We start from the raw sequence: 19,814 nt of genomic DNA, 5'->3' as shown, positions 1-19,814 counted from the left end.
ACGTTAGTGACACCTGACAGGAACCTCTCGGCGGCTTCGGGGTCGGATGACTTGGGGGCGTAGAGGTTGCTGTAGAAGTCGTGGACGACCCCCATCACTTCCTCCTTGCCGCTCCTCATGTGTCCGGTCTCATCTCGTAGCTCAGTCAGGGGCGTGTGGCCGGCATGGAGCTTCCTGAAAAAGAAAGAGTTACATTTCTCACCCTTCTCCAGGTTCTCCACCTTGGAACGAAAGACGATTCGCTTGGATTCCTCCTCAAAGTGCCTTTTCAAGCTCTTTTTGGTCTCTTCCAGCTCCTCGCTGACGTCCCAGCCACACTGGAGCAGGTCCTGCAGGGACCGCAGCTCGCGCTGCAGTTTCCTCAAGTCCCACTTCTTCGCACACGCCTGTTGTCTGCCTTTTGCCTGAAAGAAACAACGGAATTCGACTTTAACATATTCCCACCAATCGCTGATGCACTTGAACAGACATTTGTCATTTCGCCATACAAGGTAAGCATCCCTAAGTTCCTCCATGACCTCCCTCTGCTCCAACAGGGCACAATTCAACTTCCAGGAGCCCGGGCCAGGTGGGAATCCATGGCCCAGAGTCCCCCGGAATCGAATGGCCCTGTGGTCAGAGAAGAAGCAGGGGACCATAGAGTACGACACCTTTCTGACTGCTCTCGAAGTGAAGATGAAGTCTATCCGAGAACGGAGCGAACCATCGGGGCGGCTCCACGTATAGTTTACGGAGCCGTTCCCGACGGACCCGACAACGTCCTGCAAGGATGCCTCCGTCACCATCTCAATCAGCAGTTTAGACGTCACGTCCAGGTTGGCGGATGTGCCAGAACTGCGCCCGTCCACCTCAATGGGGCAGTTGAAGTCACCACCCAACACTACTGCTCTAGTGGTGGCGAGTTCAGCCCGCAGGGCCTGGAGAACCTCCAGTCGGACATCCCTCTCAGGGGAGGCATACACGTTGATGAGCCGCACGGGCTCACCCGCCCAGGAACCGTCTGCGACAAGAAGTCTGCCACAGACGAGCTCCCGGACGGAATCAAGTGCAAAGTTACCTCCCCTGATCAGGATGGCCACCCCCGCAGACCTATTGTCGCCCCCACCAGACCAGTAGGAAGGGCCGTGAGGCCACTGCCTGGCCAGATGGTTGTAAGACCTAGAAGCAGACAAAGCACATTCCTGCAACATGTAAACATCACACCTCTGGGAATCTAAGAACGTAAGAACAGTCTGAAATCTAAACCAAGCTCTAATACTCCTCACATTAATGCAGAAGATGTTGAGATCAGCCATGGGAATAAAAAGAGAGGTTAGTTCTGATACTAGTTACCAGTCTGGTCGGACGGGTCCTCTTCTCTGGCGCCTGTCGGCTCCTGTGGCTTCTCGTAGCGCCCTTCCAAGAACTCGTCGTAGACCGTGTTGGACGGAGTGTCCAGGATTTTCTTAACCTCTGGGTCCTGCAGCAGCTCCTCCATAGATTGAGCTTGGACTGGCTCTGCTTGGACCTGCTCCACTTGGGCCTGCTCCATCACCTCCTCTCCTTCTGAAGCCTCAAGGCTCTCGCAGACCTGCTCCATCTCCTCCTCCTCATCTGAAGCTTGAGGGGTCTCGCAGGTCTCGATTATCTTTCTTTTGTGGGACTCTTCTGATACGTTGTCCCTTCCTTTCCTCTTCCTCTGTATGGTACCTGGGGGAGGAAGCACAGGAAAGTCCTCCGAAGGGCGGGCACCAGCAGCTGGAGGGGGGTTAGGTGCTGCTGGGCCAGGAGAGAAAGGAGGCTGGGTGGGGCGGGGGGCAGGAGAGAGTGCCCGGGCAGGGGAGGACGGGGCAGGGGTGGGCCGGGCAGGGGAGGACGGGGCAGGGGTGGGCCGGGCAGGGGAGGACGGGGCAGGGGTGGGCCGGGGTGGGGTACGGGGGGCAGGGGTGGGGCGGGATGGGGCAGGAGGGGCAGGGGTGGGACGGGATGGGGTAGGAGGGGCAGGGGTGGGACGGGATGGGGCAGGAGGGGCAGGGGTGGGACGGGATGGGGCAGGGGTGGGACGGGATGGGGCAGGGGTGGGGCGGGATGGGGCAGGAGATGGGGCGGGAGGGGCAGGGGATGGGGCGGGAGGGGCAGGGGAGGGGCGGGACGGGGCAGGGGTGGTGGCTTTCGCCTTCTTACCCTCCTTGGTCGGCTTGGCCATCCGTGGTGTTGGCTCCGGAGCTGGGGCTGGCTTCGGTGCTCTCGCTGCCACAGATGCCCATGTTCTCTCCCTCTGGGGGCAGTCCTTGTAGCTGTGGGCTGCCAGTCCGCAGAGGTTGCAGGTCTTGCTCTTGGGGCAGTCCTTGGTCGTGTGACCTGTCACACGGCAATACCTGCAGGCATCCTCCGTACAGTCCTTGCCCTCGTGGCCCATCTTGCCACATCTCCTGCAGGTCTGCGGCATGTCCGGGTAGAAGATAAGTCCTGTGGAGTTGCCCAAGGAAAATGTCGTTGGCAGGTGCTGTAGTCCGTCTGGAGAAGCAGGGTTCTTGTTGAGTCTGACGACCACAGACCACTTGCAGGTCCAGTATCCGAGTGAGTTCAGGATGCGGGTGGGCTCCCTCACCACGGTGCAGAAGCGCTTCAGGAAGGTCGAGATGTCCGTGCCTGGGGTGTGTGGGTTCCGCATTGAGACCGTCACCCGCCTCTCCTCTCTTTGAATAAGGCAGTTGCCCACAAAGCGAGAGAAAGGGGATTCGGGACTCGCCGCTTTCACCACCTCCCAGTATCTTCTACAGGTCCCAATGGTGGCAAAGGTGATGTAGAAGATTCCCGAAAAGAAGGTTGCTATTCCCAGGGTGTCAGCCGTGGGGAAGCCTTGATCCGCCAGCATCTTCTTGCAGAACACGTCGTGGGACATGTCCGGCACCCTTCCGTCCACGGGCTTGAGCTTCAAGGCAACAGTCTGCCTCATCCAGGGCTCCAGGGTTGGAGCTTCCAGGTTAGGAATTCTGCCGCCCTTCTGCCTTGCCGTGGTGGAGGTTGAAGCTTGCTGTGGTTGGGGCTGGACCTCCAGGCCTTGCCCTGCAGCCTCCTGGGTGGACTTGCTGGTTGAGGCCATGGCTTCTTCCAGCAGGCTCTTTTCCGCTTCCTTGCTTGCTTGTGGAGAGAGGCTTCGCAAAGTCTTCTTTCCCGGGTGGGAGGAGCTATGCAGATCCGGTCCCGGTGGGAGGAGCTATGCAAATCCTTCTCCAGAGGCAGCGAGTTTCTTCGAAAAGATTCTGCGCCGCCTTCCTCTTCGCCGCTGTTCCGGAATTCACTGCCGATTCCCTTCTTCCAGGTTCTTCGTCGGCTTCTTCCGGAGCTGCAGTCTTCAAGATCTTCTCCTTCTTCAGATGTTCCGAGGCAGGCAGGAGACGATCTTCAGGTGGTATGCTCTAGAGAAATGCGGTTCTAATAAGAACGAAAAGTACTGCAATCGTACTACGCAAAATCTCTACCACAATGCTTGGAGTTCTTCAGACCGTAGCGATCATGGTATCTCCCCTGCCAGGTAAGTAAACTGATAAGAACAGATACTACACTTGATCTTAGCCAAAAGGCCGAGAAGCGATAACCGTGAAAGGGGCGGGCCCAACAAGGTGCCCTTCATGGGCACTATCACTGCTTGCTGTCAGGGAGGCTGCCAGACAATTTTCCATGCACACTCTGGGCTGGGGGGCAGTCAACCACCAGTACACACAGCAGAACCTAAACCCATACCATTATTGCTAAGCAGCAAGACAGGGGCCCATTGCACTCCCACGGGGCCTTTTTAAATGCAATCCATAACCCGGATTTGCCAGGAACCCTTCTTACTCCTCCTACTTGCATGTGACACTGGGCTTAGGATCTGCATAGGAAACACACACACAAGCACACACCTACCTTTGTTGCCTGCAGATGCCTCCTTGGCTGTCCCCAAACGGTATCAAACCAACACCCACGGGAAGCTGTAAGCATAGAGGACATGCCTGCACCCCATTGGACTTACCTGTGTGGGTTAAATCCGGGTTATGGTATTTGACAACCTATGGCGGTGATGTTCTGCTCAGGCAGAGCAGTGCTGATGCTCCTCATAAAGCTGTCGCTGCTGTGAAGGTTCTAGGTGACATCACAAATCCCTATGGTTACATACACAACAAAGCTGGGTTGTTGTTGTTTACACTCTGCAAGGCCTGTGGAAGTGAGTGACATCATAGCACTGTAGTTCTGAGGGTTCTAGATGGATGCAACAATCTCCTGTTGCTTCTATGAAGGCCATAATAGACGACATCACCAAACAGCTCCATAGTCACATACACAGCAAAGGAGAGATGTTGTTTACACCTAGTGATGTCAGTGGTATTGAGTGACATCACAGCACAGTGCTAAGGCTCCTGGGCCTGGACACAGCAGCGGCTGCAATATCTCACGGAGAATACGTTTATATATATGTGTGTGTGTGCGCGTATATATATATATATATATATATATATTATATATATATATATTTCTCCGCCGAAATCACTTTTAAACCCATTTCCACCTTTTTTTCCCTTCTCTTCCTCTTACTTTTTTTTCACGTTTTTTTACGTTTTTCTCCTTTTCGCCTCTTTTCTGGGCGTATTATTCTTCTTTTTCTTCTTTTTTTTCGTCTAATGCATACCCCATCAGTGCAGCAATGCTTATTCAATACCGCCAGCAGATGGAGACACTGGGGATAATTTTCTAAGGATTTATACTGATTTTTCCTGTCTGAATTTGTCGCACAGAAAGTTGCAGGCCAAATATGTGTGACATTTCTGCGACTTTAGCTTCTAGAGCATTTTTACAACATTATACATAGGTGCTGAATACATAAAAAGCGACTGTTCAGCGACAGACAAGTCGCATCGGCTGAAAGTAGGCCAGAATGTCAGTCCATGTTGGAGCAGGTTTAGATACAGTCTAAAGTATAGATCTCAAAGTCTGTGCACAGAATTTAGCAAGGGCCTCGCACCTTCTGATGCATCAGGTAGGTGCACAATAGCATAGCCTAACCCTCTGTACTTTGGTCTATATTGATGCGGGACATAGACAGCCAGCTGATGACCAATCCATTAGTGCAATGGATGGCTGAAGCATTTGTCTTTGCCTTTGCAATACACAGAAGCAATGCATGGTCAATGTACAGCAATGACACACCTGTGTGAACAGCCAGGAGACCCCCCCCCATGTTATGTTACATAGTTACATAGTTAGTACGGTCGAAAAAAGACATATGTCCATCAAGTTCAACCAGGAATTAAGGGGTAGGGGTGTGGCGCGATATTGGGGAAGGGATGAGATTTTATATTTCTTCATAAGCATTAATCTTATTTTGTCAATTAGGAACATTCAGCACCCACCCGCTATCAAGGCAGCTGCCTATCATGTCATGCCCTACCTGCACAGGTGTGCTGGCTACTCAAATGATCCAATTAAGGAGGCCATTTAGTCAGCAGCAGCAGAAGTCCTGTGCCTGGACGCTCCAACAGCGGCCAGACACAAGCAGAAGCAGAAGCAGCAGCAGCACCACCTTTTGTTTTTTGGCTGCAGCAGCAGCAAGGCCCACAGGGCTGGCTAGCTGGCTAGCCAGCAAGCAGGTAGCAATGAAAGTAGGAATCTTTCTTTTTAACCCTGTAAGGGGGTGGTGCACTGTACCCGAAGATACTGCCATATCGGGTCAATGCATAGGGCGACGGAAGCAAGCTTCGAATCGGCCCCCGTTCTCAAAATCCATTTAATATATGGTCCCCAGATAGGGGACGTATCAGATATTAAACTGATAAGAACAGATACTACACTTGATCTTAGCCAAAAGGCCGAGAAGCGATAACCGTGAAAGGGGCGGGCCCAACAAGGTGCCCTTCATGGGCACTATCACTGCTTGCTGTCAGGGAGGCTGCCAGACAATTTTCCATGCACACTCTGGGCTGGGGGGCAGTCAACCACCAGTACACACAGCAGAACCTAAACCCATACCATTATTGCTAAGCAGCAAGACAGGGGCCCATTGCACTCCCACGGGGCCTTTTTAAATGCAATCCATAACCCGGATTTGCCAGGAACCCTTCTTACTCCTCCTACTTGCATGTGACACTGGGCTTAGGATCTGCATAGGAAACACACACACAAGCACACACCTACCTTTGTTGCCTGCAGATGCCTCCTTGGCTGTCCCCAAACGGTATCAAACCAACACCCACGGGAAGCTGTAAGCATAGAGGACATGCCTGCACCCCATTGGACTTACCTGTGTGGGTTAAATCCGGGTTATTTGACAACCTATGGCGGTGATGGTTCTGCTCAGGCAGAGCAGTGCTGATGCTCCTCATAAAGCTGTCGCTGCTGTGAAGGTTCTAGGTGACATCACAAATCCCTATGGTTACATACACAACAAAGCTGGGTTGTTGTTGTTTACACTCTGCAAGGCCTGTGGAAGTGAGTGACATCATAGCACTGTAGTTCTGAGGGTTCTAGATGGATGCAACAATCTCCTGTTGCTTCTATGAAGGCCATAATAGACGACATCACCAAACAGCTCCATAGTCACATACACAGCAAAGGAGAGATGTTGTTTACACCTAGTGATGTCAGTGGTATTGAGTGACATCACAGCACAGTGCTAAGGCTCCTGGGCCTGGACACAGCAGCGGCTGCAATATCTCAACGGAGAATACGTTTATATATATGTGTGTGTGTGCGCGTATATATATATATATATATATATATATATATATATATATATATATATTTCTCCGCCGAAATCACTTTTAAACCCATTTCCACCTTTTTTTCCCTTCTCTTCCTCTTACTTTTTTTCACGTTTTTTTACGTTTTTCTCCTTTTCGCCTCTTTTCTGGGCGTATTATTCTTCTTTTTCTTCTTTTTTTTCGTCTAATGCATACCCCATCAGTGCAGCAATGCTTATTCAATACCGCCAGCAGATGGAGACACTGGGGGATAATTTTCTAAGGATTTATACTGATTTTTCCTGTCTGAATTTGTCGCACAGAAAGTTGCAGGCCAAATATGTGTGACATTTCTGCGACTTTAGCTTCTAGAGCATTTTTACAACATTATACATAGGTGCTGAATACATAAAAAGCGACTGTTCAGCGACAGACAAGTCGCATCGGCTGAAAGTAGGCCAGAATGTCAGTCCATGTTGGAGCAGGTTTAGATACAGTCTAAAGTATAGATCTCAAAGTCTGTGCACAGAATTTAGCAAGGGCCTCGCACCTTCTGATGCATCAGGTAGGTGCACAATAGCATAGCCTAACCCTCTGTACTTTGGTCTATATTGATGCGGGACATAGACAGCCAGCTGATGACCAATCCATTAGTGCAATGGATGGCTGGAAGCATTTGTCTTTGCCTTTGCAATACCACAGAAGCAATGCATGGTCAATGTACAGCAATGACACACCTGTGTGAACAGCCAGGAGACCCCCCCCCCCCCCCCCATGTTATGTTACATAGTTACATAGTTAGTACGGTCGAAAAAAGACATATGTCCATCAAGTTCAACCAGGGAATTAAGGGGTAGGGGTGTGGCGCGATATTGGGGAAGGGATGAGATTTTATATTTCTTCATAAGCATTAATCTTATTTTGTCAATTAGGAACATTCAGCACCCACCCGCTATCAAGGCAGCTGCCTATCATGTCATGCCCTACCTGCACAGGTGTGCTGGCTACTCAAATGATCCAATTAAGGAGGCCATTTAGTCAGCAGCAGCAGAAGTCCTGTGCCTGGACGCTCCAACAGCGGCCAGACACAAGCAGAAGCAGAAGCAGCAGAAGCAGCAGCAGCACCACCTTTTGTTTTTTGGCTGCAGCAGCAGCAAGGCCCACAGGGCTGGCTAGCTGGCTAGCCAGCAAGCAGGTAGCAATGAAAGTAGGAATCTTTCTTTTTAACCCTGTAAGGGGGTGGTGCACTGTACCCGAAGATACTGCCATATCGGGTCAATGCATAGGGCGACGGAAGCAAGCTTCGAATCGGCCCCCGTTCTCAAAAATCCATTTAATATATGGTCCCCAGATAGGGGACGTATCAGATATTAAACTGATAAGAACAGATACTACACTTGATCTTAGCCAAAAGGCCGAGAAGCGATAACCGTGAAAGGGGCGGGCCCAACAAGGTGCCCTTCATGGGCACTATCACTGCTTGCTGTCAGGGAGGCTGCCAGACAATTTTCCATGCACACTCTGGGCTGGGGGGCAGTCAACCACCAGTACACACAGCAGAACCTAAACCCATACCATTATTGCTAAGCAGCAAGACAGGGGCCCATTGCACTCCCACGGGGCCTTTTTAAATGCAATCCATAACCCGGATTTGCCAGGAACCCTTCTTACTCCTCCTACTTGCATGTGACACTGGGCTTAGGATCTGCATAGGAAACACACACACAAGCACACACCTACCTTTGTTGCCTGCAGATGCCTCCTTGGCTGTCCCCAAACGGTATCAAACCAACACCCACGGGAAGCTGTAAGCATAGAGGACATGCCTGCACCCCATTGGACTTACCTGTGTGGGTTAAATCCGGGTTATTTGACAACCTATGGCGGTGATGGTTCTGCTCAGGCAGAGCAGTGCTGATGCTCCTCATAAAGCTGTCGCTGCTGTGAAGGTTCTAGGTGACATCACAAATCCCTATGGTTACATACACAACAAAGCTGGGTTGTTGTTGTTTACACTCTGCAAGGCCTGTGGAAGTGAGTGACATCATAGCACTGTAGTTCTGAGGGTTCTAGATGGATGCAACAATCTCCTGTTGCTTCTATGAAGGCCATAATAGACGACATCACCAAACAGCTCCATAGTCACATACACAGCAAAGGAGAGATGTTGTTTACACCTAGTGATGTCAGTGGTATTGAGTGACATCACAGCACAGTGCTAAGGCTCCTGGGCCTGGACACAGCAGCGGCTGCAATATCTCAACGGAGAATACGTTTATATATATGTGTGTGTGTGCGCGTATATATATATATATATATATATATATATATATATATATATATATATATATATTTCTCCGCCGAAATCACTTTTAAACCCATTTCCACCTTTTTTTCCCTTCTCTTCCTCTTACTTTTTTTTCACGTTTTTTTACGTTTTTCTCCTTTTCGCCTCTTTTCTGGGCGTATTATTCTTCTTTTTCTTCTTTTTTTTCGTCTAATGCATACCCCATCAGTGCAGCAATGCTTATTCAATACCGCCAGCAGATGGAGACACTGGGGGATAATTTTCTAAGGATTTATACTGATTTTTCCTGTCTGAATTTGTCGCACAGAAAGTTGCAGGCCAAATATGTGTGACATTTCTGCGACTTTAGCTTCTAGAGCATTTTTACAACATTATACATAGGTGCTGAATACATAAAAAGCGACTGTTCAGCGACAGACAAGTCGCATCGGCTGAAAGTAGGCCAGAATGTCAGTCCATGTTGGAGCAGGTTTAGATACAGTCTAAAGTATAGATCTCAAAGTCTGTGCACAGAATTTAGCAAGGGCCTCGCACCTTCTGATGCATCAGGTAGGTGCACAATAGCATAGCCTAACCCTCTGTACTTTGGTCTATATTGATGCGGGACATAGACAGCCAGCTGATGACCAATCCATTAGTGCAATGGATGGCTGGAAGCATTTGTCTTTGCCTTTGCAATACCACAGAAGCAATGCATGGTCAATGTACAGCAATGACACACCTGTGTGAACAGCCAGGAGACCCCCCCCCCCCCCCCATGTTATGTTACATAGTTACATAGTTAGTACGGTCGAAAAAAGACATATGTCCATCAAGTTCAACCAGGGAATTAAGGGGTAGGGGTGTGGCGCGATATTGGGGAAGGGATGAGATTTTATATTTCTTCATAAGCATTAATCTTATTTTGTCAATTAGGAACATTCAGCACCCACCCGCTATCAAGGCAGCTGCCTATCATGTCATGCCCTACCTGCACAGGTGTGCTGGCTACTCAAATGATCCAATTAAGGAGGCCATTTAGTCAGCAGCAGCAGAAGTCCTGTGCCTGGACGCTCCAACAGCGGCCAGACACAAGCAGAAGCAGAAGCAGCAGAAGCAGCAGCAGCACCACCTTTTGTTTTTTGGCTGCAGCAGCAGCAAGGCCCACAGGGCTGGCTAGCTGGCTAGCCAGCAAGCAGGTAGCAATGAAAGTAGGAATCTTTCTTTTTAACCCTGTAAGGGGGTGGTGCACTGTACCCGAAGATACTGCCATATCGGGTCAATGCATAGGGCGACGGAAGCAAGCTTCGAAATCGGCCCCCGTTCTCAAAAATCCATTTAATATATGGTCCCCAGATAGGGGACGTATCAGATATTAAACTGATAAGAACAGATACTACACTTGATCTTAGCCAAAAGGCCGAGAAGCGATAACCGTGAAAGGGGCGGGCCCAACAAGGTGCCCTTCATGGGCACTATCACTGCTTGCTGTCAGGGAGGCTGCCAGACAATTTTCCATGCACACTCTGGGCTGGGGGGCAGTCAACCACCAGTACACACAGCAGAACCTAAACCCATACCATTATTGCTAAGCAGCAAGACAGGGGCCCATTGCACTCCCACGGGGCCTTTTTAAATGCAATCCATAACCCGGATTTGCCAGGAACCCTTCTTACTCCTCCTACTTGCATGTGACACTGGGCTTAGGATCTGCATAGGAAACACACACACAAGCACACACCTACCTTTGTTGCCTACAGATGCCTCCTTGGCTGTCCCCAAACGGTATCAAACCAACACCCACGGGAAGCTGTAAGCATAGAGGACATGCCTGCACCCCATTGGACTTACCTGTGTGGGTTAAATCCGGGTTATTTGACAACCTATGGCGGTGATGGTTCTGCTCAGGCAGAGCAGTGCTGATGCTCCTCATAAAGCTGTCGCTGCTGTGAAGGTTCTAGGTGACATCACAAATCCCTATGGTTACATACACAACAAAGCTGGGTTGTTGTTGTTTACACTCTGCAAGGCCTGTGGAAGTGAGTGACATCATAGCACTGTAGTTCTGAGGGTTCTAGATGGATGCAACAATCTCCTGTTGCTTCTATGAAGGCCATAATAGACGACATCACCAAACAGCTCCATAGTCACATACACAGCAAAGGAGAGATGTTGTTTACACCTAGTGATGTCAGTGGTATTGAGTGACATCACAGCACAGTGCTAAGGCTCCTGGGCCTGGACACAGCAGCGGCTGCAATATCTCAACGGAGAATACGTTTATATATATGTGTGTGTGTGCGCGTATATATATATATATATATATATATATATATATTTCTCCGCCGAAATCACTTTTAAACCCATTTCCACCTTTTTTTCCCTTCTCTTCCTCTTACTTTTTTTTCACGTTTTTTTACGTTTTTCTCCTTTTCGCCTCTTTTCTGGGCATATTATTCTTCTTTTTCTTCTTTTTTTTCGTCTAATGCATACCCCATCAGTGCAGCAATGCTTATTCAATACCGCCAGCAGATGGAGACACTGGGGGATAATTTTCTAAGGATTTATACTGATTTTTCCTGTCTGAATTTGTCGCACAGAAAGTTGCAGGCCAAATATGTGTGACATTTCTGCGACTTTAGCTTCTAGAGCATTTTTACAACATTATACATAGGTGCTGAATACATAAAAAGCGACTGTTCAGCGACAGACAAGTCGCATCGGCTGAAAGTAGGCCAGAATGTCAGTCCATGTTGGAGCAGGTTTAGATACAGTCTAAAGTATAGATCTCAAAGTCTGTGCACAGAATTTAGCAAGGGCCTCGCACCTTCTGATGCATCAGGTAGGTGCACAATAGCATAGCCTAACCCTCTGTACTTTGGTCTATATTGATGCGGGACATAGACAGCCAGCTGATGACCAATCCATTAGTGCAATGGATGGCTGGAAGCATTTGTCTTTGCCTTTGCAATACCACAGAAGCAATGCATGGTCAATGTACAGCAATGACACACCTGTGTGAACAGCCAGGAGACCCCCCCCCCCCCCATGTTATGTTACATAGTTACATAGTTAGTACGGTCGAAAAAAGACATATGTCCATCAAGTTCAACCAGGGAATTAATGGGTAGGGGTGTGGCGCGATATTGGGGAAGGGATGAGATTTTATATTTCTTCATAAGCATTAATCTTATTTTGTCAATTAGGAACATTCAGCACCCACCCGCTATCAAGGCAGCTGCCTATCATGTCATGCCCTACCTGCACAGGTGTGCTGGCTACTCAAATGATCCAATTAAGGAGGCCATTTAGTCAGCAGCAGCAGAAGTCCTGTGCCTGGACGCTCCAACAGCGGCCAGACACAAGCAGAAGCAGAAGCAGCAGAAGCAGCAGCAGCACCACCTTTTGTTTTTTGGCTGCAGCAGCAGCAAGGCCCACAGGGCTGGCTAGCTGGCTAGCCAGCAAGCAGGTAGCAATGAAAGTAGGAATCTTTCTTTTTAACCCTGTAAGGGGGTGGTGCACTGTACCCGAAGATACTGCCATATCGGGTCAATGCATAGGGCGACGGAAGCAAGCTTCGAAATCGGCCCCCGTTCTCAAAAATCCATTTAATATATGGTCCCCAGATAGGGGACGTATCAGATATTAAACTGATAAGAACAGATACTACACTTGATCTTAGCCAAAAGGCCGAGAAGCGATAACCGTGAAAGGGGCGGGCCCAACAAGGTGCCCTTCATGGGCACTATCACTGCTTGCTGTCAGGGAGGCTGCCAGACAATTTTCCATGCACACTCTGGGCTGGGGGGCAGTCAACCACCAGTACACACAGCAGAACCTAAACCCATACCATTATTGCTAAGCAGCAAGACAGGGGCCCATTGCACTCCCACGGGGCCTTTTTAAATGCAATCCATAACCCGGATTTGCCAGGAACCCTTCTTACTCCTCCTACTTGCATGTGACACTGGGCTTAGGATCTGCATAGGAAACACACACACAAGCACACACCTACCTTTGTTGCCTGCAGATGCCTCCTTGGCTGTCCCCAAACGGTATCAAACCAACACCCACGGGAAGCTGTAAGCATAGAGGACATGCCTGCACCCCATTGGACTTACCTGTGTGGGTTAAATCCGGGTTATTTGACAACCTATGGCGGTGATGGTTCTGCTCAGGCAGAGCAGTGCTGATGCTCCTCATAAAGCTGTCGCTGCTGTGAAGGTTCTAGGTGACATCACAAATCCCTATGGTTACATACACAACAAAGCTGGGTTGTTGTTGTTTACACTCTGCAAGGCCTGTGGAAGTGAGTGACATCATAGCACTGTAGTTCTGAGGGTTCTAGATGGATGCAACAATCTCCTGTTGCTTCTATGAAGGCCGTAATAGACGACATCACCAAACAGCTCCATAGTCACATACAAAGCAAAGGAGAGATGTTGTTTACACCTAGTGATGTCAGTGGTATTGAGTGACATCACAGCACAGTGCTAAGGCTCCTGGGCCTGGACACAGCAGCGGCTGCAATATCTCAACGGAGAATACGTTTATATATATGTGTGTGTGTGCGCGTATATATATATATATATATATATATATATATATATATATTTCTCCGCCGAAATCACTTTTAAACCCATTTCCACCTTTTTTTCCCTTCTCTTCCTCTTACTTTTTTTTCACGTTTTTTTACGTTTTTCTCCTTTTCGCCTCTTTTCTGGGCGTATTATTCTTCTTTTTCTTCTTTTTTTTCGTCTAATGCATACCCCATCAGTGCAGCAATGCTTATTCAATACCGCCAGCAGATGGAGACACTGGGGGATAATTTTCTAAGGATTTATACTGATTTTTCCTGTCTGAATTTGTCGCACAGAAAGTTGCAGGCCAAATATGTGTGACATTTCTGCGACTTTAGCTTCTAGAGCATTTTTACAACATTATACATAGGTGCTGAATACATAAAAAGCGACTGTTCAGCGACAGACAAGTCGCATCGGCTGAAAGTAGGCCAGAATGTCAGTCCATGTTGGAGCAGGTTTAGATACAGTCTAAAGTATAGATCTCAAAGTCTGTGCACAGAATTTAGCAAGGGCCTCGCACCTTCTGATGCATCAGGTAGGTGCACAATAGCATAGCCTAACCCTCTGTACTTTGGTCTATATTGATGCGGGACATAGACAGCCAGCTGATGACCAATCCATTAGTGCAATGGATGGCTGGAAGCATTTGTCTTTGCCTTTGCAATACCACAGAAGCAATGCATGGTCAATGTACAGCAATGACACACCTGTGTGAACAGCCAGGAGACCCCCCCCCCCCCCCCCATGTTATGTTACATAGTTACATAGTTAGTACGGTCGAAAAAAGACATATGTCCATCAAGTTCAACCAGGGAATTAAGGGGTAGGGGTGTGGCGCGATATTGGGGAAGGGATGAGATTTTATATTTCTTCATAAGCATTAATCTTATTTTGTCAATTAGGAACATTCAGCACCCACCCGCTATCAAGGCAGCTGCCTATCATGTCATGCCCTACCTGCACAGGTGTGCTGGCTACTCAAATGATCCAATTAAGGAGGCCATTTAGTCAGCAGCAGCAGAAGTCCTGTGCCTGGACGCTCCAACAGCGGCCAGACACAAGCAGAAGCAGAAGCAGCAGAAGCAGCAGCAGCACCACCTTTTGTTTTTTGGCTGCAGCAGCAGCAAGGCCCACAGGGCTGGCTAGCTGGCTAGCCAGCAAGCAGGTAGCAATGAAAGTAGGAATCTTTCTTTTTAACCCTGTAAGGGGGTGGTGCACTGTACCCGAAGATACTGCCATATCGGGTCAATGCATAGGGCGACGGAAGCAAGCTTCGAAATCGGCCCCCGTTCTCAAAAATCCATTTAATATATGGTCCCCAGATAGGGGACGTATCAGATATTAAACTGATAAGAACAGATACTACACTTGATCTTAGCCAAAAGGCCGAGAAGCGATAACCGTGAAAGGGGCGGGCCCAACAAGGTGCCCTTCATGGGCACTATCACTGCTTGCTGTCAGGGAGGCTGCCAGACAATTTTCCATGCACACTCTGGGCTGGGGGGCAGTCAACCACCAGTACACACAGCAGAACCTAAACCCATACCATTATTGCTAAGCAGCAAGACAGGGGCCCATTGCACTCCCACGGGGCCTTTTTAAATGCAATCCATAACCCGGATTTGCCAGGAACCCTTCTTACTCCTCCTACTTGCATGTGACACTGGGCTTAGGATCTGCATAGGAAACACACACACAAGCACACACCTACCTTTGTTGCCTGCAGATGCCTCCTTGGCTGTCCCCAAACGGTATCAAACCAACACCCACGGGAAGCTGTAAGCATAGAGGACATGCCTGCACCCCATTGGACTTACCTGTGTGGGTTAAATCCGGGTTATTTGACAACCTATGGCGGTGATGGTTCTGCTCAGGCAGAGCAGTGCTGATGCTCCTCATAAAGCTGTCGCTGCTGTGAAGGTTCTAGGTGACATCACAAATCCCTATGGTTACATACACAAAAAGCTGGGTTGTTGTTGTTTACACTCTGCAAGGCCTGTGGAAGTGAGTGACATCATAGCACTGTAGTTCTGAGGGTTCTAGATGGATGCAACAATCTCCTGTTGCTTCTATGAAGGCCATAATAGACGACATCACCAAACAGCTCCATAGTCACATACACAGCAAAGGAGAGATGTTGTTTACACCTAGTGATGTCAGTGGTATTGAGTGACATCACAGCACAGTGCTAAGGCTCCTGGGCCTGGACACAGCAGCGGCTGCAATATCTCAACGGAGAATACGTTTATATATATGTGTGTGTGTGCGCGTATATATATATATATATATATATATATATATATATATATATATATATTTCTCCGCCGAAATCACTTTTAAACCCATTTCCACCTTTTTTTCCCTTCTCTTCCTCTTACTTTTTTTTCACGTTTTTTTACGTTTTTCTCCTTTTCGCCTCTTTTCTGGGCGTATTATTCTTCTTTTTCTTCTTTTTTTTCGTCTAATGCATACCCCATCAGTGCAGCAATGCTTATTCAATACCGCCAGCAGATGGAGACACTGGGGGATAATTTTCTAAGGATTTATACTGATTTTTCCTGTCTGAATTTGTCGCACAGAAAGTTGCAGGCCAAATATGTGTGACATTTCTGCGACTTTAGCTTCTAGAGCATTTTTACAACATTATACATAGGTGCTGAATACATAAAAAGCGACTGTTCAGCGACAGACAAGTCGCATCGGCTGAAAGTAGGCCAGAATGTCAGTCCATGTTGGAGCAGGTTTAGATACAGTCTAAAGTATAGATCTCAAAGTCTGTGCACAGAATTTAGCAAGGGCCTCGCACCTTCTGATGCATCAGGTAGGTGCACAATAGCATAGCCTAACCCTCTGTACTTTGGTCTATATTGATGCGGGACATAGACAGCCAGCTGATGACCAATCCATTAGTGCAATGGATGGCTGGAAGCATTTGTCTTTGCCTTTGCAATACCACAGAAGCAATGCATGGTCAATGTACAGCAATGACACACCTGTGTGAACAGCCAGGAGACCCCCCCCCCCCCCCATGTTATGTTACATAGTTACATAGTTAGTACGGTCGAAAAAAGACATATGTCCATCAAGTTCAACCAGGGAATTAAGGGGTAGGGGTGTGGCGCGATATTGGGGAAGGGATGAGATTTTATATTTCTTCATAAGCATTAATCTTATTTTGTCAATTAGGAACATTCAGCACCCACCCGCTATCAAGGCAGCTGCCTATCATGTCATGCCCTACCTGCACAGGTGTGCTGGCTACTCAAATGATCCAATTAAGGAGGCCATTTAGTCAGCAGCAGCAGAAGTCCTGTGCCTGGACGCTCCAACAGCGGCCAGACACAAGCAGAAGCAGAAGCAGCAGAAGCAGCAGCAGCACCACCTTTTGTTTTTTGGCTGCAGCAGCAGCAAGGCCCACAGGGCTGGCTAGCTGGCTAGCCAGCAAGCAGGTAGCAATGAAAGTAGGAATCTTTCTTTTTAACCCTGTAAGGGGGTGGTGCACTGTACCCGAAGATACTGCCATATCGGGTCAATGCATAGGGCGACGGAAGCAAGCTTCGAAATCGGCCCCCGTTCTCAAAAATCCATTTAATATATGGTCCCCAGATAGGGGACGTATCAGATATTAAACTGATAAGAACAGATACTACACTTGATCTTAGCCAAAAGGCCGAGAAGCGATAACCGTGAAAGGGGCGGGCCCAACAAGGTGCCCTTCATGGGCACTATCACTGCTTGCTGTCAGGGAGGCTGCCAGACAATTTTCCATGCACACTCTGGGCTGGGGGGCAGTCAACCACCAGTACACACAGCAGAACCTAAACCCATACCATTATTGCTAAGCAGCAAGACAGGGGCCCATTGCACTCCCACGGGGCCTTTTTAAATGCAATCCATAACCCGGATTTGCCAGGAACCCTTCTTACTCCTCCTACTTGCATGTGACACTGGGCTTAGGATCTGCATAGGAAACACACACACAAGCACACACCTACCTTTGTTGCCTACAGATGCCTCCTTGGCTGTCCCCAAACGGTATCAAACCAACACCCACGGGAAGCTGTAAGCATAGAGGACATGCCTGCACCCCATTGGACTTACCTGTGTGGGTTAAATCCGGGTTATTTGACAACCTATGGCGGTGATGGTTCTGCTCAGGCAGAGCAGTGCTGATGCTCCTCATAAAGCTGTCGCTGCTGTGAAGGTTCTAGGTGACATCACAAATCCCTATGGTTACATACACAACAAAGCTGGGTTGTTGTTGTTTACACTCTGCAAGGCCTGTGGAAGTGAGTGACATCATAGCACTGTAGTTCTGAGGGTTCTAGATGGATGCAACAATCTCCTGTTGCTTCTATGAAGGCCATAATAGACGACATCACCAAACAGCTCCATAGTCACATACACAGCAAAGGAGAGATGTTGTTTACACCTAGTGATGTCAGTGGTATTGAGTGACATCACAGCACAGTGCTAAGGCTCCTGGGCCTGGACACAGCAGCGGCTGCAATATCTCAACGGAGAATACGTTTATATATATGTGTGTGTGTGCGCGTATATATATATATATATATATATATATATATATATATATATTTCTCCGCCGAAATCACTTTTAAACCCATTTCCACCTTTTTTTCCCTTCTCTTCCTCTTACTTTTTTTTCACGTTTTTTTACGTTTTTCTCCTTTTCGCCTCTTTTCTGGGCGTATTATTCTTCTTTTTCTTCTTTTTTTTCGTCTAATGCATACCCCATCAGTGCAGCAATGCTTATTCAATACCGCCAGCAGATGGAGACACTGGGGGATAATTTTCTAAGGATTTATACTGATTTTTCCTGTCTGAATTTGTCGCACAGAAAGTTGCAGGCCAAATATGTGTGACATTTCTGCGACTTTAGCTTCTAGAGCATTTTTACAACATTATACATAGGTGCTGAATACATAAAAAGCGACTGTTCAGCGACAGACAAGTCGCATCGGCTGAAAGTAGGCCAGAATGTCAGTCCATGTTGGAGCAGGTTTAGATACAGTCTAAAGTATAGATCTCAAAGTCTGTGCACAGAATTTAGCAAGGGCCTCGCACCTTCTGATGCATCAGGTAGGTGCACAATAGCATAGCCTAACCCTCTGTACTTTGGTCTATATTGATGCGGGACATAGACAGCCAGCTGATGACCAATCCATTAGTGCAATGGATGGCTGGAAGCATTTGTCTTTGCCTTTGCAATACCACAGAAGCAATGCATGGTCAATGTACAGCAATGACACACCTGTGTGAACAGCCAGGAGACCCCCCCCCCCCCCCATGTTATGTTACATAGTTACATAGTTAGTACGGTCGAAAAAAGACATATGTCCATCAAGTTCAACCAGGGAATTAATGGGTAGGGGTGTGGCGCGATATTGGGGAAGGGATGAGATTTTATATTTCTTCATAAGCATTAATCTTATTTTGTCAATTAGGAACATTCAGCACCCACCCGCTATCAAGGCAGCTGCCTATCATGTCATGCCCTACCTGCACAGGTGTGCTGGCTACTCAAATGATCCAATTAAGGAGGCCATTTAGTCAGCAGCAGCAGAAGTCCTGTGCCTGGACGCTCCAACAGCGGCCAGACACAAGCAGAAGCAGAAGCAGCAGAAGCAGCAGCAGCACCACCTTTTGTTTTTTGGCTGCAGCAGCAGCAAGGCCCACAGGGCTGGCTAGCTGGCTAGCCAGCAAGCAGGTAGCAATGAAAGTAGGAATCTTTCTTTTTAACCCTGTAAGGGGGTGGTGCACTGTACCCGAAGATACTGCCATATCGGGTCAATGCATAGGGCGACGGAAGCAAGCTTCGAAATCGGCCCCCGTTCTCAAAAATCCATTTAATATATGGTCCCCAGATAGGGGACGTATCAGATATTAAACTGATAAGAACAGATACTACACTTGATCTTAGCCAAAAGGCCGAGAAGCGATAACCGTGAAAGGGGCGGGCCCAACAAGGTGCCCTTCATGGGCACTATCACTGCTTGCTGTCAGGGAGGCTGCCAGACAATTTTCCATGCACACTCTGGGCTGGGGGGCAGTCAACCACCAGTACACACAGCAGAACCTAAACCCATACCATTATTGCTAAGCAGCAAGACAGGGGCCCATTGCACTCCCACGGGGCCTTTTTAAATGCAATCCATAACCCGGATTTGCCAGGAACCCTTCTTACTCCTCCTACTTGCATGTGACACTGGGCTTAGGATCTGCATA

The 19,814-nt window shown here is 48.3% G+C and overlaps 7 non-coding genes and 1 pseudogene across 7 annotated transcripts; all 8 read right to left on the bottom strand.

The window, feature by feature from the left end:
* Positions 1-3,428: 3,428 nt before the first annotated feature.
* Positions 3,429-3,578, bottom strand: LOC130309596 (U2 spliceosomal RNA; annotated as a pseudogene).
* Positions 3,579-5,651: 2,073 nt separating this feature from the next.
* LOC130309576 (U2 spliceosomal RNA) lies at positions 5,652-5,840 on the bottom strand. Its single transcript, XR_008858238.1, has one exon. It is a non-coding gene; the product is annotated as a U2 spliceosomal RNA (small nuclear RNA).
* Positions 5,841-7,935: 2,095 nt separating this feature from the next.
* LOC130309570 (U2 spliceosomal RNA) lies at positions 7,936-8,125 on the bottom strand. Its single transcript, XR_008858232.1, has one exon. It is a non-coding gene; the product is annotated as a U2 spliceosomal RNA (small nuclear RNA).
* Positions 8,126-10,226: 2,101 nt separating this feature from the next.
* On the bottom strand, positions 10,227-10,417 carry LOC130309416 (U2 spliceosomal RNA). Its single transcript, XR_008858085.1, has one exon. It is a non-coding gene; the product is annotated as a U2 spliceosomal RNA (small nuclear RNA).
* A 2,079-nt stretch (positions 10,418-12,496) lies between these two features.
* LOC130309414 (U2 spliceosomal RNA) lies at positions 12,497-12,687 on the bottom strand. The gene has a single exon (XR_008858083.1). It is a non-coding gene; the product is annotated as a U2 spliceosomal RNA (small nuclear RNA).
* A 2,088-nt stretch (positions 12,688-14,775) lies between these two features.
* On the bottom strand, positions 14,776-14,966 carry LOC130309413 (U2 spliceosomal RNA). Its single transcript, XR_008858082.1, has one exon. It is a non-coding gene; the product is annotated as a U2 spliceosomal RNA (small nuclear RNA).
* A 2,093-nt stretch (positions 14,967-17,059) lies between these two features.
* Positions 17,060-17,250, bottom strand: LOC130309412 (U2 spliceosomal RNA). The gene has a single exon (XR_008858081.1). It is a non-coding gene; the product is annotated as a U2 spliceosomal RNA (small nuclear RNA).
* A 2,088-nt stretch (positions 17,251-19,338) lies between these two features.
* On the bottom strand, positions 19,339-19,529 carry LOC130309411 (U2 spliceosomal RNA). The gene has a single exon (XR_008858080.1). It is a non-coding gene; the product is annotated as a U2 spliceosomal RNA (small nuclear RNA).
* Positions 19,530-19,814: the final 285 nt, after the last annotated feature.

This window comes from Hyla sarda, unplaced genomic scaffold (assembly GCF_029499605.1).
Source record: "Hyla sarda isolate aHylSar1 unplaced genomic scaffold, aHylSar1.hap1 scaffold_153, whole genome shotgun sequence".
In the NCBI taxonomy this organism is placed as follows: domain Eukaryota; kingdom Metazoa; phylum Chordata; class Amphibia; order Anura; family Hylidae; genus Hyla; species Hyla sarda.
The sequence above is the reverse complement of the archived record's forward strand: the minus strand, read 5'-3'. Positions and strand labels throughout refer to the sequence as shown.